This window comes from Phaenicophaeus curvirostris, chromosome 23, assembly GCF_032191515.1.
Source record: "Phaenicophaeus curvirostris isolate KB17595 chromosome 23, BPBGC_Pcur_1.0, whole genome shotgun sequence".
Lineage (NCBI taxonomy): Eukaryota > Metazoa > Chordata > Aves > Cuculiformes > Cuculidae > Phaenicophaeus > Phaenicophaeus curvirostris.
In genome coordinates, this window is record NC_091414.1 from 6798373 (window position 1) to 6824217 (window position 25845).

Genomic DNA, 25845 nt, shown 5'->3' on the forward strand with positions numbered 1-25845 from the left:
CTGGAGGAGGTTATGGCTTCAGCTCTCCTGGATGGACAATAAGTTATTTTTATGTTGCTTTCTCAGGGCTCTTGGTTGAAATGGGTGACACAGAGGTGCCAAAACATTTTTGCTGTTCTAAACGCACACCATACCAAAGAAACACCACTGCTGAGGTGTTGCAGTTGACTGTGGTCCTGTGCAGCTCTGCAGCTCCACTGGCTGGCACTGACCCACTCCCACACCAACATCTCCATGGGCAGGACACCCCAGTGCCTCTGGCAGGAGATTTCCTATGGTCTCACCTGTACAGGTAAACCCAAACCCTGCTGTCTCCCAGGACCTTCACCTACTTGCTGAGCAGTCTGGTTTGGTATTTGCTAGTGGCCACACGCCGATCCCTGGTCCCAGTCCAGCTGCTGCACCCAAACCCATGCACACGCTTGTAGAACAGACCCCCTCGCCAAGGAAAATAGTTAGGAATGAAGTTTAATAGAATATAGAACAGAGTGCACTCGTCATGCCCAGGGCAAGGCTGGACAAGCATGCTGACCAGCGCTGTTTACACAGGGATGGCTCTTTTTATCTCCTTATCCCTCTATTTTACCACATAGGTCCCTCCCAAAACCATCTTGGTCACTCCCTTCCCCAGCTGTGTCCTATTGTAGGTCTTGTGCAATCCCCAAATGTCCTTCCCTTGCATCCACATGGTCCCACCCCTCCTCATTCCCTAAGGAGCTCCAGTTGACTCATCTCAGTGGGTTTCACAACTGCGCCCTGGGGCTGTGGCTCTCCTGGGACGGCCCTGGGAGGAGCGGGGCAGGGTGTCCCTTCTTCTGAGCCCATAATTTGGGCCTCCACCTGCCATTGTGCCCTGTATTCCTCTGGATTTGTGTACATGAGCTTGGGATAGGTTGATGGCTCCTGGGATGGGCCTGGGACTAGCAGGGCAGGATGTTACTTGGTTCCATCACCTGACACGGACTCTCTATTCTCCTTTGTGAGTGTGCAGGTGAGATTTTTATCACACACCCTAATATAGCCCACGGAGGGGACTGGGATAGTCATAGCCATTTTCTGGCATAACCTAGCAGGGTTATTTCCATCAAAAGGTGACATCTCCCACCTTTACTAGTGGAAAGTGAGAGGGGCAGGAACAGGTCTCTAGGGCAAACAGCAAACCTCTAATCCAAGATAACGTTCTTGGAAGGAGCTGGCTGCCCACCAGCAGTTCTCACGCAGCACCTCTCATGTCTGTGTTGAAGAGCAGGTTTTGTGCTTCATGCTCTACCCCTGGACTCAGTGCTGGTGAGGCTGCACCTTTAATCCTGGGACAAGAAGGACATTGAGGAGCTGGAGCACGTCCAGTGAAGAGGCACAGAAGTGGGAAGGGTCTGGAGCCCAGAGGTTCTGGGAGTGACTGAGGGACCTGGGGCTGTTTAGTCTGGAGAAGAGGAGGCTGAGGGGACACTTCATTGCTCTCTGCAGCTCCCAGAAAGGAGATTGTGGTGAGGTGGGTGCTGGGCTCTTCTGCCAAGTAGCCAGTGATAGGATGAGAGGAAATGGCCAAAGGCTGCCCCGGGGAAGGTTTAGATTGGATATTAGGGAAAATTTCTTCATGGAAAGTGTTGTCAGGCACTGGCAGAGGCTGCCCAGGGAAGTGGTGGAGTCCCCATCCCTGGAGGAATTTAAAAGACGTGTGGATGTGGTGCTTCAGGACATGGTTTAAGTGGTGTTAGGTTTCCAGTTGGACTCACTGATCTTAAAGGTCTTCTCCAACCTAAACAATTCTGTGATTCTATGTCGAACTTGGGGGCTGCCCATCCCTAGTGGGGGGTGTTCAAACAGGTGTCTTCCCTTAGGATCGACACATAGATCAGGTAGGAGGTGTCCACGTCCGAAGCCTGGGGCATTTCTGAGCATGTGTGGGTGCCTGAATGTGAGTACCAAGTGATATTTTAGGTGCTACGTGGCTTCCAGTCAAGTTTAGGCATCTGCAAAGTTAAGCAGCTTGGAGCATGGCATGTCTGGATTGCTTTCCTGAATGTGCACACCACACCAGATGCCAAAGCAAGTCAAAGATGCCAAACCAGATGCAAACACATCTGGACATCACCTAAAGCTCTAAGATTTTCTCCATCTCTTGCTAATACCCAGTATAAAGGGTTGGCTGATCTCCAGTAGAAGTCCTTTTCTATTCTCCTGCCTTAGAGGTAAGTAATAACACATCTTCTGCCACAAACCCATGAGGGAGAGAAGAAAATTGAGAGAGCAGGAAAGATACCTTGCTGTTTAAATTAACCTCTCTGGGATTCTTCTTTAGAGGGTAGGAAAAATGACAACCTGATTTACAACAACCCTTTTCTGCCTTGGAATTCACTATGTGCTTGTCCTGCCTCTCTGCATCTAGAAATAAATCATCAAGCACCTCAGAAACGTGCTCACAGAAATGCACCCTTTTATTTGGCCACCATATACTCCCAACAGCTCAAAAAAGGCTTTTTCAGTAAGTGCTGCCTTTCTGTGTTTCTTCTCCAACCCCTTGAGTTCGAAGCATTGATTTTACATTCAGGCTTTGCAATCTTCCCCTTGGCTGAGGTCTCTAAGGGGCCGCAGAAGGGACCACAGCAGCTTTTTCAGATTGTGTAACACAATTTTGGGAAGCTTGGGTGGAACTGGATGGGCTTTAAGGTCCCTTCCAACTCAAACCATTCCATGATTCTACGAACTGTATACTCTTGGCTCCATGCTGCACTGGAGAATGAACTTAAAGTCGCTGCAAAGCAAAAATTACTTAAAAAATAATTACAGTTCTGCAAGTTTGGGCAACCTGGGCCAGGGCCTTGCTACTCTTACAGGAAAACATTTCTTCCTAATGTTTCCTTGTCTACAATATATATTTGTATTTTTTTTGCGTAGAGTTTGTTAGTGAATGTATGAATAACACACAGGAACCACAGTGCGAGTGGTCAGGTGACATTTCTAGTGGTTTGATGAAGTGTAAAATAATGCAGGCTCATGCACTCGCATCCACACATCCTTTTAAGAGCACGCTACCAGAGTTTCAGCACAGTGGGAGCAGCAGGGTTGGGACTCCTCTCATCTCTCTCCAGTTGAGAAGTCATCCATTCTCGCTTTGCAGTCAGTGGAGAGGAAAAAAATGTTCCAGGGCATGATTCACCTCCTCCTTTAGATGCGTATCTTGCGATGAAGTGAATCAACTCTAGGACTTCCTCCATAAGAGGAGATGTAGAGGTATTTTCTTTGTAGAAAACTGAAGTTGGGTGAGATAAATTCCAGCCAGGAAGCAGAGTGCAGAAGAAACGCATTAATATATTTTTATTAGCAATAGCTTAGAGGCTGATGCTGCCGAGAAGAGCAGATTGGGAAAGGTGTCTGGGGTTAGAATGCCCAACCCCTTTTTCACTGTACTTCACAGGCTCGTGGCAGTGCACAAAGGCACCAAACGAAGAGGCAAGGCTGCTGGGGTGCTAGAGTCCCCAGTGTTCAAACTACCACATTTTTAACAGTGGCAAGTGAGAAGGGAGCACTGCTGCCATACTCTGCTCCTCCTGCCGTTTGTGTCACCCACTGGTGAGCGCATGGCCGTGGTAAATAGAAGATTTCATAGAATCATGGAATGAGTTGGGTTGGAAGGGACCTCCAAGTCCATCCAGTTCCACCCCTGCCATGGGCAGGGACACCTCCCACTGGACCAGGGGCTCCAAGCCCCATCCAACCTGGCCTTGAACCCCTCCAGGGATGGGGCAGCCACCACTGCTCTGGGCAGCCTGGGCCAGGACCTCCCCACCCTCATCGTGAAGAAATTCTTCCTTATGTCTAGTCTAAATCTGCCTCTCTCCAGTTTACCCCCTTTGCCTCTCATCCTATAACCACAAACCTTCATAAACAGTCCCTCCCCAGCTTTCTTGTAGCCCCCTCAGGTACTGGAAGGTCACTATAAGGTCTCCTTGGAGCCTTCTCTTCTCCAGGCTAAACAACCCAAACTCTCTCAGCCTGTCCTCATTCGGGAGGTGCTCCAGCCTTTCCAAGAGAATTCGCTGCAGTGTTATTACCTGGCTTTGTGGTGTACGGGTGTTTGCAGGTTTCAGTCTGAGCACACACAGCTGATGTTGCTGCTCTAACTTTTTTAAGAGTTTTCAATTGCTGCTCCATAGACTTGATTGGGAAGAACCGTACTGAAAGTTGTTTGTGTTGTGTCTCTAGGAGAAAATAAGACCTGTCATTGTCATTTGGACTGGATGACCCGTAAAGCTCCCTTCCAACCCAAACCATTCTGTGATTGTCCAGCCCCATCCACAACTTGTATTCATCCATTTCGTCATGTAGCGCCATTTAAGACTGCACTTAAGGATTCATCTAGTTTTCCTCTAATGAGGATGTATTATTCCATGGTTCTTCTGCCATTGGTTGTTTTACTTCTTCTGGAGCAAGTCCATGTGCAGCATAAACTGTCCAGTTTAAACACCACCAGGAATCTGGGGCCAAATTCAACCTCAGAGTTACTCCATTAAAACGAATGGGCAAATTGTTTAGCAAACCCTCATGCTTCTCCTTGTACGTACTAAGGATATGGATGGAGCACTTATCCAAAGGTCTGGGTGCCCACAGGAAAACTTTAAAAATAGTAAATGAACCTGCCTGTTCAGCTGGGCCAAATGAAAACATCCTACAACCAAGTCCCTCTGCCTCCCTGGGGGGCACCTGGCTTCCCTCTCTGCTCCTGTGTCAGCAAGGTAGAATCATAGACTGTCCTGAGTTGGAAGGGACCCACAAGGATCATCCAGTCCAGCTCCTGTCCCTGCCCAGGACACCCCAACACTCACACCGTGGGGCTGAGGGCGTTGGCCAAATGCTGCTGGAATATTGTCAGGCTTGGAGCTGTGACTGCTTCCCTGGGAGCTGTTCCAGGGCTCCACCACCCTCTGGGGGAAGAACCTTTTCCTAATGTCCATCCTAACCCTCCTCTGGCATCCTCCTGCCATTCCCTTGGGTCTTGTCATTGGTCACCAAAGAGAAAAGCTCAGCACCTTCTCCTCCTCCTCCTCCTCTTTTGAGGAAGCTGCAGAGCGCAATGAGGTCTCCCCTCAGTCTCCTCCAGGCTAAGCAGACCCAGTGACTTCAGCCGCTCCTCACACGGCTTCCCCAAGATTGGGACAAGCTGGGTACCTTGAGAGCGAGCTGGTAAAGGAGCAGAGTGCAAGCAAGTGCCAGAGGTCCATGACAGGGCACACTGCCTGCAGCCACCACCTCCTCTCAGGGCACCTGTGGTACAGCGGGTTTTACCTGGAGGGGTCGAAGAAGCAGCCAGCTATTGCTTTGCATGTGGTTTTCCTCTAAAATAGGAACGATGGCAGCATTTGGGTTAAACCTGGCTGTGGTTACCCACTGCGTGCTGGCAGTCTGCTGGGACACACCAAGGCATGCGAGCTGTGAGTGGAGTATCCATGTCTGAGCATCAGTGGGTTGGGACATTTGACTTAAAATCTGGAACTCATCCACAAGCTCAAAGCCCGTCTCGCTCCCCGAGCGTGGCATTCAAATAACTTCGCTCTCCCAGCAAAGTCACACGTCCCCTGGGCTTGAAGAACCTGTGTGGCACCAGCTTCACTTTGCTCTCTTGAGCAGCTCGGGGCAGTTCCAGGCTGTTTTTCCCGAAGGGCACGGACATCCCGGATCAGGCTACCTTGACTGGACCACTCTCTGCTGCTGGTGGTCGATGGCTTGGGGTGACCAGGCCGTGAGGCACGTGATGAGGGAGGATGGTGCAAAAAAGTCTTGGGTGTTACTCAGTTCTTACTTCACTGGGATAAACTGGGAGCAAAGGCATTGACACTGGTGGAAGGTCAAGCCCTGTGTTTCATTTTATGCACAGTCTTTCTCCAACGGTACATGGTTTTGGTTTTTTTTTCTGTTTTACCTCCCCAGACTTTGAGGATTTTATTTATACTTTGTCTAGTTATTGATTCCTTTAGTCTGGTTTCCCATTTGATGCTTGGAAGTCCTTTCTCACTGCTTATGGTTTTCACTCTCTGCTTCCCGGAGGCCTCAGGGGTAATGGGCAAAACGTTCTGGCTTGGGAATTCAAGGTGTGGGCATCATTGGCCATATGGTTAAGGAAAAATGAATCTAAGCAGGGTGTTTGGGGGGGAGATGACTCCCATGTATACAATGTCATTCAAAATATATACTAAAGACACTTATTTCTTTTTTAAATTAGCACTCATTATGTATAGACACTCATCCTGCTCCATGTGGACCTAGTCTGTAACACCCTGTTTGGTGTGCATTGATGTGGTTATTGGGATGTTTGCTGTATATTGCTCTATGTCAGTGGTTTCCTTTTTTTTTTCTTGATTTGTAAATCTTACATTTTTACAGTGGGCTGTGCTCATTTGCATAGCAAATTTAAGCTTCCAGGGTTTGCTTTTCTTAGTTACAATTCACAAAACCCTTAGAAGCTGCCCCTGGATCCCCAGGGCTCCCCAGGCATGCTGGAAATGATCAGCCTAAAATTAATAGGAAGGTTGTAGCAGGAAAAGACCAGAAGGGGAGGGGGAAAAACATGCTGGAAGGTAGCAGAGTCCATTCCCCCAGTGAAAACACGACTGGGAACTGTGAGTGCCTGGGCTAACAGCTCTGAAGATGCTGCTTCCCCAGGTACTACCTGTCCCCAGGTACTTTGCAAAACCAGGTTTGGTGAGTGGGAAGCTGCTCAGGTGCTTGTGCAAAAATATCAATGTAGGGTAAGATGTGGTTTATTCCAGTGGTGCAATAAGCGTTCCTTAAGGCCACTTGAGCTCTACAGCTGCACGTATGGCTGCAGAGAGAGGAACCAGATCCTCTTCCTAGGAGATACTGAGCAGAACCCAGGAGACTAGCAGGGAGCTGGCAGGGGAGAAGAACCACGTTTCCAGCTGATCGTCTTCTTAGGAGATGCTGAGCAGAGCCCAGGAGGCTGGCAGGGGAGAGGAACCAGGTTCCCAGCTGATCCTCTTCTTAGGAGATGCTGAGCAGTACCCAGGAGGCTGGCAGGGGTGAGGAACCAGGTTCCCAGCTGATCCTCTTCCTAGGAGATGCTGAGCTGAGGCAGGAAGGCAGGCAGGGAGGTGGCATGCTGGGTAAACCCTGGTGCTGGGGTTGAAGGTAGAAGGAAGGGGCACGGGCAGACAGAGACACACCCCACAGTGAGGATCTGTGCCCCTGGCAGGAGGCAGCCGGGATGCTTTGGGGCAAGAAGCCCATCAGCCTGGCTATTTTTCTTATTTAATTCCTGCCAGGCCAAAATGCAGCAACCTCTCTCCCCGAGCGCTTTTTGCCATGGTGGAGCGCGTGTGCTCGTGGGATTACTCATAGTTGGCTGCAATTTCTCCACACAACATATTGTTTGACAAATGTCAATTCTGAAGAAAAATAATTTAAATGATTTCTTCAAGACAAAGTTTCAGATTTAACATTGAGCAGATGCTCTGTCTAAAATTAGCATAATGATTCCTCCTGCCTGCTACTTACCAGGACATGTGTCTTTAATGGAAGTGTTGGAATAATAATGGAACTTTGCAATGATTTCTGGGGATAATTGAAGATTCTCCCGCATGCTTTTGAAATGTTCAACGAGCACAGGGACCTTTTGAGTTAAAGAATGCTGTTATTCCGAGTTTTGCAGATGTGGAAAGTGAGAGGGTCCCCTCGCTTTCGCTGATCCAGGCGCTGCCTGCAGGAGCTGAGCATCTTCAGAGCTATTAGCCCAGACACTTGGTTCCTCTCCCTGCAGCCACACGTGCAGCTATAGTGCCCAAATGGCCTTAAGCAACGCTTATTGCACCACTAGAATAAACCACATACAAGTCTCCCAGCACCATCTTACCCGACATTTATATTTTTGCACAAGCACCTGAGCAGCTTCCCACTCACCAAACCTGGTTTTGCAAAGTACCCGGGGACAGGTAGTACCTGGGGAGGCAGCATCTTCAAAGCTGTTAGCCCAGACACTCACAGTTGCCATTCTTGTTTGCACCGAGGGAATGGACTCTGCTACTCTCCAGCATGTTTTTTTCCCTCCCCTTCTATTTTTTTGCTACAGCCTTCTTATTAATTTTAGGCTGATCATTCCCAGCATGCCTGGGGAGCCCTGGGGATCCAGGGGCAGCTTCTGAGGCCTGAAGATGCTCCTCCCAGGTACTACCTGTGCTCAGATACTTCACAAAACCAGATTCAGTGAGTGGGAAGCTACTCAGGTGCTTGTGCAAAAATGTAAACGTAGGGTAAGGTAGTGCTGGAAGACTTGTACGTGGCTTATTCCAGCAGTGCAAAAAGCATTGCTTAAGGTCATTTGGGCTCGATAGGTGCATGTTTAGCTGCAGGGATGGTACTGGTGGCTGAGCTACTTGTGGTTCCCAAGGTCCAGGCCTGGGGGGAGCTGAGCCACAGCCAGGACAACAGATGCCCCAAGGCAGCCCAACAGGCCCCTTCGCTGGGCGTTGAGCTCCTCCTGCCTGCTGATGGGATGGCTCCAAAGGGACATGGGCTTCTGGGGTCAGGCTGTTCTAAACAAACACACCTCAGGAGAAGAGTCTGGTGGCAGTCCCAAAAGCAGGAGGAGCTCGGGGCTTGCCGCTGGGTCTGACTGAGCTTAAAACTTGTGAAGATCTCCTTTCACATGTAGGGATTTACAGTTCAAGTTGTAAAAGGTTGTTAAATATGTCTGAAATACATTTGGTTCACAGCTTTCTGCTGCTCCTGCCTTCCTGAGGGGATGGATGGCATGAAAACTGTATTCCCTGTCCCTCCTTCAGTCAGGAGCGCGATTGTGCAGCTTTCATAGAATCATAGAATCACCAGGTTGGAAAAGACCCACCAGATAATCGAGTCCAACCATTCCTATCAAACACTAACCCATGTCCCTCAGCACCTCGTCCACCTGTCTTGTAAACCCCTCCAGGGAAGGTGACTCAACCCCCTCCCTGGGCAGCCTCTGCCAGTGCCCAATGACCCTTTCTGTGAAATATTTTTTCCTAATGTCCAGCCTAAACCTCCCCTGGTGGAGCTTGAGGCCATTCCTTCTCGTCCTGTCCCCTGTCACTTGGGAGAAGAGCCCAGCACCCTCTTCTCCACAACCTCCTTTGGGCATACGGTCTGTAAAGAAACAAAGAAAGACAAAACACAGCAGCATTTTTTAATCCCCAGACGGTTTCCCCATACAGGCAGGCTTTGACACAGAATGGTGACACGACTTGCTAGGTGCATGGTGGGAGAACTGATATGAAAATCCTCAATTCCCACTCTGTAGGGTTCTTCAGGAACCTCCTTTCTCACCGGGTTGTTTGAACAGCAGCTCTAGCAGTCACGTATGTGGCAAAGCTGAAGTCCTGATGGTGCTTTCAGCTTCCGTTATTGGGTTTCAGCAGCAGAGAAGAGAGGGATGGGGTAGGGAGCAGCTGGAAGCGTCCAGAGCACCAGGGGCTGCTCTGAGGTGCTGGGAATGCCTGTGCAGCAGCAGTACTGGTGGAAAAACCAAACAGAGCTCAAAAAGAAAAGAGAGGGAAGAGTTTCAAAGAGGCCTTTTCAGACAGCAGGTCGTTTTTTGCACATCCTGGGCCAGGCTGGGGTGAGCAGGGCTGGGGAGGCAGCGTAACCAGTCTAAACAGCGAGGGGAGGAGGAGTCTGACCTTGAAATGGGGAGGGAGATGTGGTTGGTTTAACCATCCTCGACCTGAGGACAATCCCTTTCCTGACTAAATGCTGGTTTCTAACAAAGGATTTCCACAAAACTGCCCTCCGTGGCCTGAACTTAACCCCGGGTGTTCCTGAAGAGGAGTCTCAGGGGAACCCGGCCCTTCCTTTTCTCATTTAAGCCAAGCCACATTCTTCCACCCAGGAAAAGCCACCGTGACCAGGCAAACACCTTTGTGTTGGTTGCCATGAATGGCCGTGTTTGTACTGTCAGGGAAAAAATACCTTCCCCCTGTAGGGACGCAGAGATCGACCTCCATAACTGGGAAAAGAGGTTGCTTGAGTGGTGGGTGTGATGGGCAGGGTCAAGGATGCTGGTTGAAAAATAAATAAATAAAATTAGAGCAGGTTTTTTGGATGAAAATCTTAAATATGCCTGTGTGCAGTGCACTTCAAAATGGCATTAACACCTTGCTACTGTTTTCATGCCTTCCTAGGGCTGTGTTGTCCAAGCAGAGAGAGTTGATGGGAGCGGAGGTGCTCAAATCTCTCACAGGCACGCTGGGTGCTCTTCGGGCTGGAAGGTGATATTTTAATAAGTGCTTCTCACAGCCAAGTCTCAGGTCATCCCCATGTGCAAAGAAAGGAAGGAGGATGGTAGGTGTGTTGGGAAGAGCCGATGGGTCTGTCTGGTCCAGTGAGATCATAACCATCGTGAGGCTGCTGCTGGAATCTGAGTAACTAAGATAGAACTGATCTTTCCCTGTTGTAAGGAGTAAATGAGACACTGGTTTTGCTTCTGATTAGAGGTCCTTGCATTTCTGTCCATGCTCCTGTGAACTATACTTAAGGCTGCCCAGGGAGGTGGTTGAGTCACCTTCCCTGGAGGTGTTTAAGGGACGGGTGGACATGAGATGCTGAGGGACATGGTTTAGTATTTGATAGGAATGGCTGGACTCCATGATCCAGTGGGTCTTTTCTTTTCCGGTGGGTTTGGGAGCATCGGGGCGCTCCACGTGTGCTGCTTGAGATTGTACGGATGTGGATACTGGATGTGCTCACCATCCCACCCTTGTGGGACCCAGTGTCCACATCCGAACAATTCCTTAAAGACCTTAAGCATCCACACCTGCTTTCACCAAAGTGACTCAGGCTGGAGGGGACAAGACTAGGGCAGCATGGGAGCAAAATCAAACAAATGAAACGACAAAGTGTTTTTACATCGTGCTCTAATTCTCATTTCTATCCAGAATGAGAGAAGCTGAAATTGGATGTGAAACTGGGGTATTGAGGAGATGATACACTCACTAAAAGGGCATGTATTACACAGTATTTTAGCAGCAAAAGCATTCTGGGGATGCGGTTTACGTGGAGTTTGCTCTGCGGCGGGTTGGAGACGGGCCAGACTGGTGTTTCAAGAGCAGGTTTCCCATCATTAGTTCTGAAGAGCAACATGCTGTTCTCTGAGTGCAACGACAGCTCTGCTGGTGCTCACCCCAAAAAGCACATCCTGCTCAGTTTCTTGTTTAGCTGCCAGTATAATCCTTACCATCATAGACACCTCGCATCATCGTTATTTCATTGTGAGGTGACTTTTCTTTTGGCTTAACCCTGACTGTATGAAGTCTGGAGTCAGATGGGAACGTGGAGGTGTTCAAGGCCAGGCTGGATGGGGCCTGGAGAAAACAGATCTAGTGCCAGGGGGTGGGACTGGATGGGCTTTGAGGTCCCTTCCAACTCAAACCATTCCATGATTCTGTGATAGGCTTGGTAATGGTGGAGTTTTTTTGTGGGTGGTGGATTTTTTTGAGTAGCCTGCATTACAGATGGGGGATTCAGATGCAGTTTTGCTCGAGCTGATGTCCCAGCTACACCTGCTTTCAGCACAGACTGTTTTCCAGCTGGATGTACAGTGCCAAGATGAGTTTATCAAGAATGTATTGATGAGCTGAGCAAAATAAATAACCTTGGCAAGAATTCTCATTTTTGCCAATGAAACCCTATCTACAGGAGCACTTCTAACGACTACCAAAACCATTTTTGCTACACATAGATGTATATCCAGCCTGGGATGCAGGGCTACTCCTCTGCTTTCTCCTGCTTACAGGCCTTATGAGGAGCAGCTGAGAGTTTTTTAGCCTGGAGAAGAGGAGGCTGAGGGGAGACCTCATTGCTCTCTACAACTACCTGAAAGGAGGTTGTGGAGAGGAGGGAGCTGGGCTCTTCGCCCAAGTGACAGGGGACAGGACAAGAGGGAATGGCCTCAAACTCCACCAGGGGAGGTTCAGGCTGAACATTAGGAAAAAAATTTTCATGGAAAGGGTCATTGGGCAGTGGCAGAGGCTGCCCAGGGAGGGGGTTGAGTCACCTTCCCTGTTGGGGTTTAAGGGACGGGTGGACGAGGTGCTGAGGGACATGGGTTAGTGATTGATGGGAATGGTTGGACTCGGTGATCCAGTGGGTCTTTTCCAACCTGGTGATTCTATGATTCTATGATTCTTCCCAGGTGCCTGGCTGCCCCAGGGTTATCTTACTGTGTCCTCTGAGCTCATGTGGGGCTGTCCTGAGCTGGGATCTCCCCTGGCAGCCAGGACAAATGCCACTGGCACCTTTTGGGCAACCCCACGTGGAAGAGGGACAAGCTCTGCCTGATCGGTTTGCCTCGCCTGCAGCCTCTGAAGGAGCGCTTTGTCTCCCCCTTTTAGGCTCAGGCTGGTAGTTTTTTAAGGCAGTGATAGCTTTAAAAAAAAAGAAGAAAGCAAACAACTAAAAGAAGAGGAAAAAAAAAATAAGACTGAAAAAAAGAGAAGCCGAAAAGGATTAATAAAATAAAAATGAGGGAAAAAAGACAAAAAAGAGGGAAAAATATCCAAACAATCCAAAAAGAAACAAGACAAAAAAAAATCAAAAAGAAGATGGAAAAATAAAAGTTGACAGGGTGCATCCGGGAGTCAAATCGCATATTAAAAGGGGTGCAGTGCCCACTCGTGCTGTAGCTGTGGCTGCTGAGATCCGAGTTTCCCATCGGCCCTTCCACAGCCGTGGGGGTTGCTCAAGGGTCTCTCCAGGGATGCTCTCTGGGCCTCCTGCGGATGCGCACGGGTCCCGTGGGGATGTTCCAAGGATCCCTACTGGGGATGCTCTCTGGTCTCCCTGGGGATGCTCTCCATTCCCCCCCCAGGGATGCTCTCCTGTCCCTTGGGGATGCTCTCAGGTCCCCTCAGGGATGCTCTCGGTCTCCCCGAGAGACAGAGACACCCACCCCCGGGAGAGCATCCCCCACTTCCCGATGGGACAGCTGGGGCTCTCTGTGTCCTCGTCCCCTGCCCCGGGCTGCAGCCCCAGGGAAGCTGCACTGGGCTCAGCGAAAGAGGGGAAACAGGGACAGGGGCGAGGGGAGGAGGGGATGTGGGGGAGGAAGGTGATGAGGGGGGGATGGAGAGGAGAGAGAGGGATAGAGAGAGGAGAGGGATGGAGAGGGGAGAGATGAAGAGGGGAGAGATGGATAGAGAAGGAAGAGAGATGAAGAGGGAAGAGAGGGATGGAGACGGGAGGGATGGAGAGAGGAGAGAGATGGAGAGGGGAGAGGGATGGAGGGGGGAGGGATGGAGAGAGGGGAAAGATGGAGAGGGGAGAGGGATGGAGAGGAGAGAGAGGGATAGAGAGAGGAGAGGGATGGAGAGGGGATAGATGAAGAGGGGAGAGATGGATAGAGAAGGAAGAGAGATGAAGAGGGAAGAGAGGGATGGAGATGGGAGGGATGGAGAGAGGAGAGAGATGGAGAGGGGAGAGGGATGGAGGGGGGAGGGATGGAGAGAGGGGAAAGATGGAGAGGCGAGAGGGATGGAGGGGGGAGGGATGGAGAGGGGAGAAGGACGGAGAGGGGAGAGAGGGATGGAGAGAGGAGGGAAGGATGGAGAGGGGAGGGTGTGGAGGGATGGAGAGGGAAGAGACAGATGGAGCAGGGAGGGACAGAGAGGGGAGTGGGGGAAGGAGAGGGAAGGGAGGGACGGAGTCGGTCGGTGGGTCGGGATGGAGTGGGGAAGGAAGGATGGAGCCGGATGGAGCAGGAAGGGAGGGATGGAGAGAGGAGGGAGGGAAGGAGTAGGGATGGAGCGGGAGGGGTGGGATGGGGAGAGGAGGGAGGGATGGATCCCGGAGGGAGGGATGGAGCGGGGAGGGAAGGATGGAGCCTGTGGATCGGCGGGCAGAGCCGTCGCTGTGTCCCCGGTCTCCGGAGCGCCGGGGCTGGTGCCGGGGGGGCAGCAGCAGCAGGATTCCCTCCCCGGAGCCGGGAGCCGCTGCTTTTGACAACAGGAAACAATGTGTAGTGAATGGAAAAAGGGGGTGGCGCTGCCCGGCCGACTTCCCTTTACATCACTGCCCAAATAAGGAGCTTTACAGTAACCTTTTCTATTGCAGCCCGGCAGAAGATCCCCCTGGAGCCCAGGGTCCCAGCCTGGCAGAGCCATGGGCGAGCGGCAGCATCCGCGCGGGGGGCGAGTGCAGGTAACGGGGGCGACCGCTTGGTCCAGGGCTCCGTCCCTGGGCGCTTGAACGTCTAGACAGTCTTATTTTTTTCTTTTTTTGTCCTAGCAGGCGACCAGGCGTAATTAGGCGGCGAGGCGGAATGAAGCGCACTTGTAACCCACGGGGGATGGCGGGTGGTGAGGTCACGGTGCCAGCGGGGAGTTACTGGGTGTCGGGTCACTGTAAACACCGAGGGCTTGTTGCTCTTGAGCCGCCGCCAGGCAGCACGGGTGCCCGCGCTGGCACAGGGAGAAGCCCCGCTTCTTAATTGGCGGCCGCCTCTAATTAAGGTCCTGCGAGCCGGGGACTCGCGCCCGCTGCAGCTTGTGGTGGGGGTGAGCTGTCTGTCTGTCTGTCTGGGACGGATTTCCTCCTATCACTCGTACAGGAAAGCAAGTGGGGAGCAGAGTGGTTGTTGTCGGGCGACACGTGATGCGAGCGGGGAGCTGTGCTGGTAAAATCCCTGCCTGAGCTCCCAGCGAGATGGCTTTCCCGAGCCAGAGTCCGAAATACGTTGAAAGAGGGGAGATTGAGATGAGATCTTAGGGAGAAATGATTTTCTGTGAGACTGAGGAGGCCCTGGCCCAGGTTGCCCAGAGCAGTGGTGGCTGCCCCATCCCTGGAAGGGTTCCAGGCCAGGTTGGATGGAGCTTGGAGCCCCTGATCCTGTAGAAGATATTCCTTCCCATGGCAGCGGGTGGGACTCGATGGGCGTTGAAGTCCCTTCCAACTCAAACCATTCAATGATTCTTTGATTCTTATGAATATCTGCAGGCAGGTGAGGAGGTTGGACCTGCTGGGTGCAGAGGAGGAGGGCCTGGACCTGGTTCTGACCCTTTGGGTGTTTTATCCCTTTTAAGCATTTCCCGCTGGTGATTAGCACGTGCACATCAGCATAAAATGAGGCAGCTTTAAAAATGCATTAAGTCTGAGTAAATGAGTGCTAACAATTTAAGCTTCTTAATTCTCCTCGATGGAAATTAATAACCCTTTTGATGCACCCAGAGGTGTGATCAGAAACGCAGGCATGCGCTCAGCTGCTCTATGCAAATATGTGGATTGTTATTCCAGGAAAAAACACCGTGCATTATTATTTTATCCTGTCCCCTCCTTGATCGATGGTTAATTGCCGACCATCATGAAGTGCCTGGCACTTTTACCCAGTTACCCTGGCGAGTGGAAACGGCTGGGGCAGCTGACACGGTGATTTATGGTGTGAGCAATACAATCCAAGCCCCGCACTGCTGCTAGAGGATAACCTGTAGCTTACAGGCTTTTAGTTTCCCTGGTGTTGAAAGATTGTTAGTGTCAGGGTGCAGAGCCAGTTTTAACCTTCAGTGTCTGAGTGTCCTGACGGCCCCTTTGTCCTAACTCCTATCTCTCTTATTTTAGTAGGCTTTGGTGATCCCCTAAGAAGCTGTTGGGCCCTGTTGGGGACTGACATGTATTTCTCATAATCTCAGTGTTTTAGGAACTACTTATTCTAATTCTTGTAGGAAAAGGCTCACAGTGTTGTCAAAGGTGCGTTTCCTCACTAAGAATAGGTGGGATTCATGTGAGTGTTTCGGTTCTTACTCGGCTCACAGGTGTCAAGAGGCTCCAAAGCCTGTTTAAGGAGTTTTCACCATCTCTTTCCTCTTCTTAGCAGACAGGTCTAACTGAAGGGCTTCTGGAAATATGATCCCTACAGAAGTATCTTTCAGTGGAGGATGCAGAGATACTGGAGTAGGACATGAGCCGGCGGGGGGGGGGGGGGGGGGGTTGTTGATAAGTGCTGTCCTGACTTGTTTCTGAGAAGATGCCTCTAAGGCTTGCATCAGGCTTCTCTCACTGGTGCAGGATTCACTGCAGTCCTTATTAAGGAAAGAAAAAACAATATCTGTAGAGGACTGGTGTAAACTGTGCATCGAAGGAAAAAACTTCAAGAAGTCACTAGTTGATAAATACTGAGTGTGTTCCCACCATACTGCTGGTAGCAGGGCTGGGCTTTGTGTCCGCTGGGACACATTCAGTACACGCAGAAGTCTGAGAAATGCATTTGAGGAGCACCTTCCTCTCCTGGGAGCGTAAAGGAAGGGGATTTGCTCACTGAGTGGCCACTTTCATCCTAATCTGCACTGGGCACTTCTAAATTCTCCGTGTTGGACATCATCCGTTTGTACGTCCTGTTGCAGCTTCTCTACTGTGCTTTTAGCATCTTAACAAGGGACTCTAAGAAGTGACCCTTACAAGATTTCTTCCCTTCTTTGATCTGATGAGTGGTTACCCAGGTGCACGTGTGGCAGAAAAAGCAAGAGGTTCTGCTCGTTTGGCTTTTTCCTTCGGAGCAAAAGCACGTTCTCGCAGCCGGGGTGGAGGACAGAGCAGAGCCAGGGAGGGGGTGAGCAAACTCAGAAATGTTTGGAGTTTGCTCATGAAAAATATACGGCAGCCGTCAATAGAATAGCTTAGTGTTCGGCTTGCGGCGTTTGCAGCGTGTGCGAGCGGGGATCGGATGTGGGAGACTCGGAAGGGGATCCGGTGGGGTGAGTCCCCAGAGAAACAGGTTCGAAAATAGTATTTGTTCTGCAGTTAACAACACATGCACTGTTAAGAAGCCCTTCCTGAGCTGCGGGGACGCGGCGTTGCTGATATGGGTGGTTTAGCAGTAATTGGTGAGAGCAGGGAAGTGGATCCCAGCTGGGGAAATCACCGCGACCGTCCTGTTGATTGGGTGGCAGGTCATTAATAAGGGGCTCCTGGGAACTCCCTTGCCCTACGTCACCAGCAAAGTCCCATGGCCACATCGGGGCAGCTCCTGAGCTAGGAAAGCTGCCTTTCCTCTGGCTTCCTCTGTCTCCGCTAATCACCAAGGTTCCTGCTGACTCTGTGCTCAGAGGAGCTCAGAACTTCTGGCCGCGTTTGGCTGCACATGCTGAATGCAGAAAGTGTTTCAGCAAACTCGCTGTTTCTAAAGCGCTTTAAAGCATTTGGTTTCTTGGCAGAGGGGGTCCAAATTTAGGGAAAAAAATAAAAATTACCCTCTGGAAAGGAAAGCAATTTATTTAATATATACATTCACCACCACTGTCTCCTTAAAAAGGCTGCTTGTTAGTAGAGCTTTACAGCTCTGCTGGGATCTGCAGTCGGTAGGGCTGGTTGGGATGCAGGGAAATAGTTATTCTGTTTTCCATCCTGCCTGTTACACTTGCTGAACACTTCCCACCTTTCACTTGCTAATCCAGACCGATTTCTCACTGGTGCTCCCTCTCCCGGGCTCTGCTGAGACCACCTTGCGAGAGGACGGTTGTGATTAGCGCTCCCGCTGTGCCACAACTTGAATTCAAGGAAATGGTCTTTCCCAGGCTGGCTTTGCACAGTCAGCTGGGATCTCCGTCTCTGTAATCGGTGCAGTAATCAGAATGGAGATTTTTATCCTGCCTGGCTCTAATTACATCCCTGCAGAAGGTGAACCTTTTAATGAGCATCAAAAGAGGCATTGTGTGTCAGGGAGGGCCCGGGTTAGAGAGACGAGGGGATTATTCAGGCATTCAAAAAACATTTGGGGAAAGTAGATGTGCAATAAATCTTCCTTAGCCACTACGTTGCCTCATTTTCTTTGCACAGCCCTGAGCCAAGGCCAGCCCCTCCTCCTTAGGAAGTCCAGGAGTAGCTGGTGTAGCGCTGGGCTGCGACTACTGCCCGCTGTTCGGAGCTTTCGGAGCAAGCGAGCGGGGCTTGCACGTGCAGCAGGGTGAGGTGAAGATCTCAGCCATGCCGAGCTAGAGGAGGTGAGCAGAGGCGTCCCTGAGCATTTACTGCATGGAAATCATCTTCCGAGAAGCCTTTTTCCTAATAGGAACAGTAATTAACCCATTTAAATACACCTAGGTGGTATTTGTGTAACCCTTTTTTCCAGCTGTACAGCAATTTTGGTTTGGGGGCACTTTCCTTCTGGGAACCGTGCAGTGGCTTTTAATCAGGGATAACTAAGAGGAAAAAATGAGATCAAGTTTTCCTGTCTTCCCAAAATGGACTGCTCGTAGTAGCAAGGGCTACTCATTCCTCATTGCCTTGGAGCTTTTGTACTGCCTCCTGTGGGCACAAAGTGCTTGTAGAGCATCGCTGTAGGAGCAAGCAGGAGCAGTGGCCACTGGTAGAAACTCAGAGCAGAGCATCTTGCACCAGGGCAGCTTCAGATTAGACATCAGGAAACATTTCTTCACCAAAAGGTTCCTGAGGCAGTGGCAGAGGCTGCACAGGGAGGCAGTGGAGTCCCCATTGCTGGAGGGATTTAAAAGACAGGCAGGTGAGGTCCTCAGGCATGTGGTTTAGTAGCAGGCAGGTACGGTTGGTCTTGATCTCAAAGGTCTTTTCCAATCAAATGATTCTATGGTTGTACCTTCAGTGCCGTGGGAAACCTTACTGTACACTGATGGTCAAAAAATCTGTTCTGTGTAAATGAGATTTTCAGTTCCAGCAGTTCCTCAGTCTCCAGATCCTAATTTGTCTTTTCCACGCTACTTATCCAGACCTTCCCTTGTTCCTTCTTCATGCTTTGGAGGGTCACCTGCTCATTAAACCATTATTCAGGCTTGCAGCCCAGAGAGGCTTTGGAGTTTCAGTTATTTTGCTCTGCTTCTCCTTTAGACTTACAGATTTTAGGCAGGAAGGCAAGGTGTGTCAAAAATTGGCCAGATCCAGCGGAATTCAGACATCGGATTTGGGGTTCTCTGCTGCTGCTGCTCCACAATGCATGAAGACCTGGAGTGGTTTGCCGAGCCCTCATTTGGTGGTGCAGTTTAGAGGGGAAACCTCAGGAGAATCCAATAAAATTGAGCTTGGCTCTTTTCCCAGCTAATCTGGTTTTAAGTGTAGTTGTTCCCTCAAGTCTTTACTGCCACACTACTACGGCTGGATTGAAATCCAACTTCTGCATTGCTGAGATGGTCTCTCTGGAAGGGCAGTTCACTACTTTGCCAAACTCAAAAAGCACAAACTAGACACGACTGTTAATTCTGTACCCACCTGTGGTCCCTTTTCATAATAATCATTAGTAGATTTAAGTCTCGGGTACACATGGACTGGTCTTCTTCTTCTTCAGATGCATGATTATTCTCTTGACAGCCCCATCTGTCATCGATATAATCGTGAAACATGAGCCAATGGTGACAAAACAACCCAAAGGATGTTGTGGTGTGAGCTGCTTGCATTCCTCCCTCAGGTTAGGGTATGGTCATGGGGTTAAGGGCCAAGTAGATAAGCGTGTGACTGGACACGTCTCCTCAAAAGCGATGTAGTAAGATAAGTTGTGGGTTGAATGAGGTCTGTGTCACTGCTGGGAATGATGATGTGCATCTCCAGCCATTTCATCTGGTGAAGGTGAACGAGTGGTTGTTGCTTACATAGCAGGGTGCAGGGTTCACAGAATGGGTTGTGAAACTTGGAGACCTTCTAGGACCTTTTGAGGGGTTTAGGAGGAACATTCTGGCCTCTGGACTTTTGGCTGGGTCCTCCTGCCCCAAGTTGCTGGGAGATGCTTGGGAAAAGGAGTTAGGTAGAAAGGCTCTGCCCGTTCCATGCAGTTCGGGGTGAAGCAGTGAGGAGCCTGGGGGACACAGGGAGTGACTTGAGGCCAAAGCAGCGGGTTTGTCATTAACGGGAATGGTTCAGAGTTTTCCATGAAGCATCGCCGCCTCTTTAAATAGCTGCCCACGGGTTTCCTGTGCTCCCTCCTGCCCTTCACTCAGGTTTTTCTGGGTTTGTTCCCTTCTAGGGAGATTTACTGACATAAATTAAAGCTATAGAAAAAGAATGAAGATGGGACTAAAATGAGCTGAGCAGAAATAAAAAGTTTCGTAAAGTTCATGTGTTTCGGAAAGCGCTGGGATGGCAGCTGCCACCTGTAAAACAAAAGCAGCTGCTGGGCTGGGTCAGGGATGACTCCGTAACGGGCTGGTGATTTACAGTTTCCACCCCATGGCCACAGGGGTGTAAATCTAATAAACTCCCTCGCAGGCGCGAGAGCCACGCCGGGTTAGCTGGGCTGCAGAGGAGCAAGTTCAGGGTGCTGAGCTGGCTGGGCGCGAGGAGGGATGGAGCAGTAATGCCTGTTCTTAGTGGGGTCCATCCTCTGGGAGGATGAGCGTTGCATGGTGCTCCTGCAGCAGCTCCCCTCAGCAGAGCTGTTCACAGCGGTTATTCTGTGTACGTGTGAGGCACCTAAGGGGTTTCTTGACTCAAATTGGAAGTCTCTTGGCATCCCAGCTGGAGCGCTGCTCTGAGCTGCGAGGTTTCTGTTGCGGGGGATGTCAGGGCTGGTTGGGGCAGGGCAAAGCATTCTCGTTCGTGTGTGAACCCACCAAAAATGCATTGGGTCTTTGCCTGTTCTCAAGAAGAAAATAAAATTTTGATTGTGTTTAAAAGAAAAATGCTTTCATTTTGAAGATGTGGAGTGTTTGACTTCGGAATGAAACAGTGCAATGAATGGTCAGGCAAGAACCAAGTGCGTAAATAAGTTGTAGGCATCTACAGGACAATGTGAAGCTTTTCAGAGTTGGAAGAGAAGTTGAGCTGGGTGTTTAATTACCTCCCACAGACTGGTCTGCAGTGCTCAGGTATTTCCTTCGTGACTTTCTCAGGCTAAAATTAACAAAACCTGAAGCGAAATCACTCTTCCCCACCGTTTCACCACTCTGTTTACATGAGAAAATTATCTGGGACACAACAGTGTGACCACTGTAGTTTGGAATAAGCGTCCATTTCTTCTGGAAGCAAGATCTCTGCTGGAAGTTACCCTGCAAGAACTCAGAAGTGTTGCTGGCTGATATCCGTCTGTGGAAAAGTGCGTGCCTCGGTTCCCACTTCTGTAAAAGGGGGTTGAAAATATTCCCCTTCTGTGCCAGGAGCAATGCCACACTCCCTCCGCAGCAGTTTATGAAACACCACAGAGTTTTTTCCACCCGTGTCAAAAATGCTAAATAAAAGTAAACTGATGCTATTTTAAATAATACTTGAAGTACTTCATGCTACAGTGACTGCCTGCAAATAACTATGAAAACATATTATGGTAAGGTTTCACAGTTACGGTTCACGAGCACTCCAGGCAGGGCAAACTGATGCTTTTTAGCACTCATGCACCACCAGCAGCTCAAAATACCGGGGAAAAGGCATCCCAGAATCGCCTCAAACCTTCCTCGCTCCTTACCAGGCCTGCCAGCAGCACAGGCTGGATCGCATCCTACATATCCTGCATCCGATAGCATCCTACACTAATGACTCACTGCCTAATGAGTTTACAGCCATGGTTTGTATCATTCCTAAGGTAATCTGCTTTGATTGAAGGCGCGTTCCTTAAAACTGAGCCCTCGCCACTTCTTTTTGCAAACCCGCTTTGACTTGGCGCCGTTTGCATTCAGGAACAGTAAAGGGAGGAAGGTGAAAACCATTGCTGCCAAACCGAAGAGTTTCTTCATAACCCAAAGGCAGCGTGGTGGTGTTTTTCTGCTGAAGAAGACGCCTGCAGTGATGTTTTTATGCTGCGTTATGCAGGTTTTGGGTCTTTAAAGAAGTCAAGGGGAAGTCCCAGTTGAGGTGTTGGTTGCCTTGTCCCCATGGAATAGAGGTGCTTTTTGATTCCGCTCATAATTCATTGCCATAGTCCGCTGCCGTCGGGTTCTGATCTGTCATAGAATCACAAAATAGAATCATAGAATAGTTTGGGTTGGAAGGAACCTTAAAATCATCTAGATCCAGCCCCTCCTGCCATGGGCAGGGACACCTCCACTAGATCAGGCTGCCCAATGCCCCATCCAGCCTGGCCTTGAACACCTCCAGGGATGGAGCAGCCACAGCTTCCCTGGGCAACCTGTTCCAGTGTCTCACCACTCTCATGGTGAAGAAATTCCTCCTTACATCAAGCCTAAATCTGCCCCTCTCCAGTTTATATCAGTCCCTGCCTCCAAGCCTTTATGAACAGTCCCTCTCCAGCTTTCTTGTAGCCTCTTTCAGGTACTGGAAGGTCTCTATAAGATCTCCTCTGAGCCTTCTCTTCTCCAGGCTGAACAGACCCAACTCCCTCAGCCTGTCCTCATATGGAAGGTGCTTCAGTCCTCTGATCATCTTTGTAGCCCTCCTCTGGACCCTTTTCAACAGTTCTATATCCTTCTTATGTTGAGAATTCCAGAAGTGGACACAATACTCCAGATGACGTCTCAAGTACTGCAGGTGAGGTCTCAGGTACTCCAGATGAGGTCTGACCTCACCTGTCATCCACCTGTGAGGGTTTGCTGCACAGGTAGAAAAAACTTGGAGTTCATATTTGCATTAGTCGCAAGTCAGAATTGTTCAGAAGATAGGAGATGGCACTGGCTAATGTTAAACTAGTTATTTTTTAAAGGTTCCCCTCTGCTTTGGTGAGACCTCACCTGGACTCCTGTGTCCAGTTCAGGAGTCCTCAGCACAGGAAGGACATGGAGCTGTTGGAGTAATTCCAGAAGAAGTCATGGAGATGATCCAAGGGCTGGAGCATCTCTTAATGAGGACAGGCTGAGATTTGGGGTTGTTCAGCCTGGAGAAGACAAGGCTGCCTTCTCTCTATTTGGCTAAATAAATGAGGAAAGTCAGAGATAACGCTGTCAGCTGAGTTGCAGGGGTGCCTCTGTTCACCAGCATCCAGAGAGCAGCCTGGAGTGGGAGGAGTAGCATGGGAGCATCCTGAAGGTGCACACACAGCTTCACATGAATGGAAACTTCAGCTCTGCATGTCCTAGACATGAAGTAACTGAATAAACGTGAGTGCCGGGGCGGGGAATGGTTTAGAGAAGCTCCCAGTGCTTGGTACTCCCCTTTCCTTCTTTTGTACCAGGTCTGTGTCAGAGCTGAAACTGCCTTTCACAAGGCAGGACACAGCATCCCCATGCGTCATTTTGTCCCACCTTGCTAGGTAAAATATTTTTAATATTGTACTTGGGAATATGCTGTTGGAATATGGTCATGGATTGTGTCTCTGTTCAAGGATATGTTGTTGCATGCCTGCATATGGAGGGTACCTGCCCATGGGCCATCACCAAGACATCTGCTTAAAAAGCGGTCATAGAATCATGGAATGGTTTGGGTTGGAAGGGACCTCAAAGCCCATCCAGTCCCACCCCTGCCATGGGCAGGGACACCTCCCACTGGATCAGGGGCTCCAAGCCCCATCCAACCTGGCCTTGAACCCCTCCAGGGATGGGGCAGCCACCCCTGCTCTGGGCAACCTGGGCCAGGGCCTCCCCACCCTCACAGCAAAACATTTGTCTCTAAGATCTCATCTCAATCTCCCCTCTTGCAGCTGAAAAACATTCCCCTTCGTCCTGTCCCTTCCCTCCCTGATCAAGAGCCCCTCCCCAGCTTTCCTGGACCCCCTTTCAGTACTGGAAGCTGCTCTAAGGTCTCCCCACAGCCTTCTCTTCTCCAGGCTGAACAACCCCAACTCTCTCAGCCTGTCTCATATGGGAAATGCTCCATCCCTGGGATCATCTTTGTGACCCTAATATGGTATTTTGACTCAATTTCCATCTCTGTGTGTGTGTACACTGGGATCTCTACCCGGTACTTGGGCTGTCACCATGAGGAATTGTCCCTGGTGCCGGTGAGCCCGTTTCTGCTCGATGGGTGTGTGCATGGAGCAAGTGCAGGGGATGTTTTCCATTTAACGATGTTATTTCTGGCACTGCTGCTTTTTCTGTAATCACTGTGGAAACTGTTATGCTTGGGTGTTCATCAAGGAAACACTGTAAGTTCTTCTAGGGAGAAATACATTAAGCAAGTGGCTGCGATACTGGTTTCATAAGGGCTCACTTTAATTTGGAACAGTGTTTTCAGGAGATTTTTACTGGCTGCATTTCTAATGGAGTCAAGAAACAGCTCAAGTGAAATCATGCAGCCATAGAATGGTTTGGGTTGCAAGGGCAGTGACACCTCCTACTGGATCAGGTTGCTCCAAGCTCCGTCCAACCTGGCCTTGAACACCTCCAGGGATGGAGCAGCCACCACTGCTCTGGGCAACCTGTTGGCAACGAGGAGCAGCCAGTATGTTGGAAACAGGGCAGATTGATGTTTGGATTCTGGTGCTGCATTGCATGATGGAGTTTCAGTTTCAGATTTTTTTATGAAGAGGAAACAAGTTTGTAGGTAGATGGGATTGTCTGCACCCTTAGAGAAATATGAGAAATTACACTTAGAGATACAGACTGTGATTTGTGTCAGTAGGGATTTTTTAGATCCATTAATGGGTGTTCTGCTTTGCCATGGCTGCAAATGGCCCAGGTTGCCCAGAAAAGCTGTGGCTGCCCCATCCCTGGAGGTGTTTGAGGCCAGGCTGGATGAGGCTTTGAGCAACCGGATCCAGTGGGAGGATGGCAGGGTTGGAACTGGATGGGCTTTGAGGTCCCTTCCAACCTAACTCATTCCATGATTCTATGGTTCTGTGTAACTGCAGAAGATGATGAGCAGCTGGAGCGTGCTCTTCCTGTGCCACACAGCCTCTGGACCCAAGGCTGTTGTTATCCCATGTTCAAAAAGATCAGTGAGGTTGTTCATCCTGCTGCTGCCAGCTCACCATCAGTGCTGGGCAGTCTTCCCTTAGCGCAGCATATCAGGCAATAACAGAGATACACTGGGCTGTGCTTAACCAAGTAGCATGATGTTCCTCCCAAATAATTTGACATTTCTGCATGGATACAGCAACAACGTTGTTCACTAATTGTGAAGAAGCATCTGGAGAACTTTTAAAACTAATTTTGTAAGTTCAGCACAAAGCAGTGAGGTCCTGACCGCTTGCGTGAGGCTGTGAAGCACTGGCATTTTGTGCAAATATTAGCTATTAAACCTTACTAAACTACAGTTTGAGCTGGTAAATTTACCCAATTCCTCATTAGGTGTAGTAATAAACCTATTATTTCTCCTCTGATTGTGCTTTGCCTACTACAGGGTCATTATTCCTTATCATAGAATCATTCGTTTGGAAAAAGACCTTTGAGATTGTTGAGTCCAACCGTACCTCTCCGCTACTGAACTGCCCCTGGGTACTTTATCTGCCCATTTTTTAAACCTCTGCAGGGATGGGGGCTCTACCATGTCCCTGGGCAACCTCTGCCTGAGAACCCTTTTTGTGAAGAAATGTTTCCTGATGTCTAATCTGAACCTGTCCTGGTGCAGCTTGAGGCCATTCCCTCTTGTCCTATCGCCTGTTACTTGGGAGAAGAGACCGACATGCACCTCACCACAACCTCCTTTCAGGCAGCTGTAGATAAGTATGAGGTCTCCCCTCAACCTCCTTGAGGCTAAACCACCCCAGGTCCCTCAGCTGCCTCTCATAAGGCTTGTGTTCCAGACCCTCCATCAAGGAGCTGGTCTGATCCAGTCCAGAGGTGGGATTAAGCCACTGCTGCTGCTTGGAGCATGAGAACCTTTCGTGCTGGATCACATCAGTTCACCTGGCTCAGCATCCTGTCTCTGGAGGGTGCAACATGCTGTGCCACACACTTTCATTCGTAGAGGAGGCTACAAAAATTATCCAAGGGCTGGAGCACCTCCCATATGAGAACAGACTGAGAGAGTTGGGGTTGTTCAGCCTGGAGAAGAGAAGGCTCTGAGAAGACCTTATAGTGACCTTCCACTACC

General features: G+C 49.9%; 1 protein-coding gene across 7 annotated transcripts in view; it reads left to right on the forward strand.

Moving 5' to 3' along the window:
- Positions 1 to 25845, forward strand: part of HIVEP3 (HIVEP zinc finger 3) — a 305688-nt gene that overhangs the window by 166285 nt on the left and 113558 nt on the right. For 4 of the 7 annotated variants that reach the window (XM_069875196.1, XM_069875195.1, XM_069875199.1 and 1 more), the window contains one exon: positions 14095 to 14181. The exons of 2 other annotated variants lie outside the window; for them this stretch is intronic. The gene's annotated coding sequence lies outside the window, so the exon portion shown is untranslated. Of the gene's footprint in view, positions 1 to 13984; positions 14182 to 25845 lie in introns of those variants that run through there. One more of the 7 variants, XM_069875198.1, reaches the window with a different exon arrangement.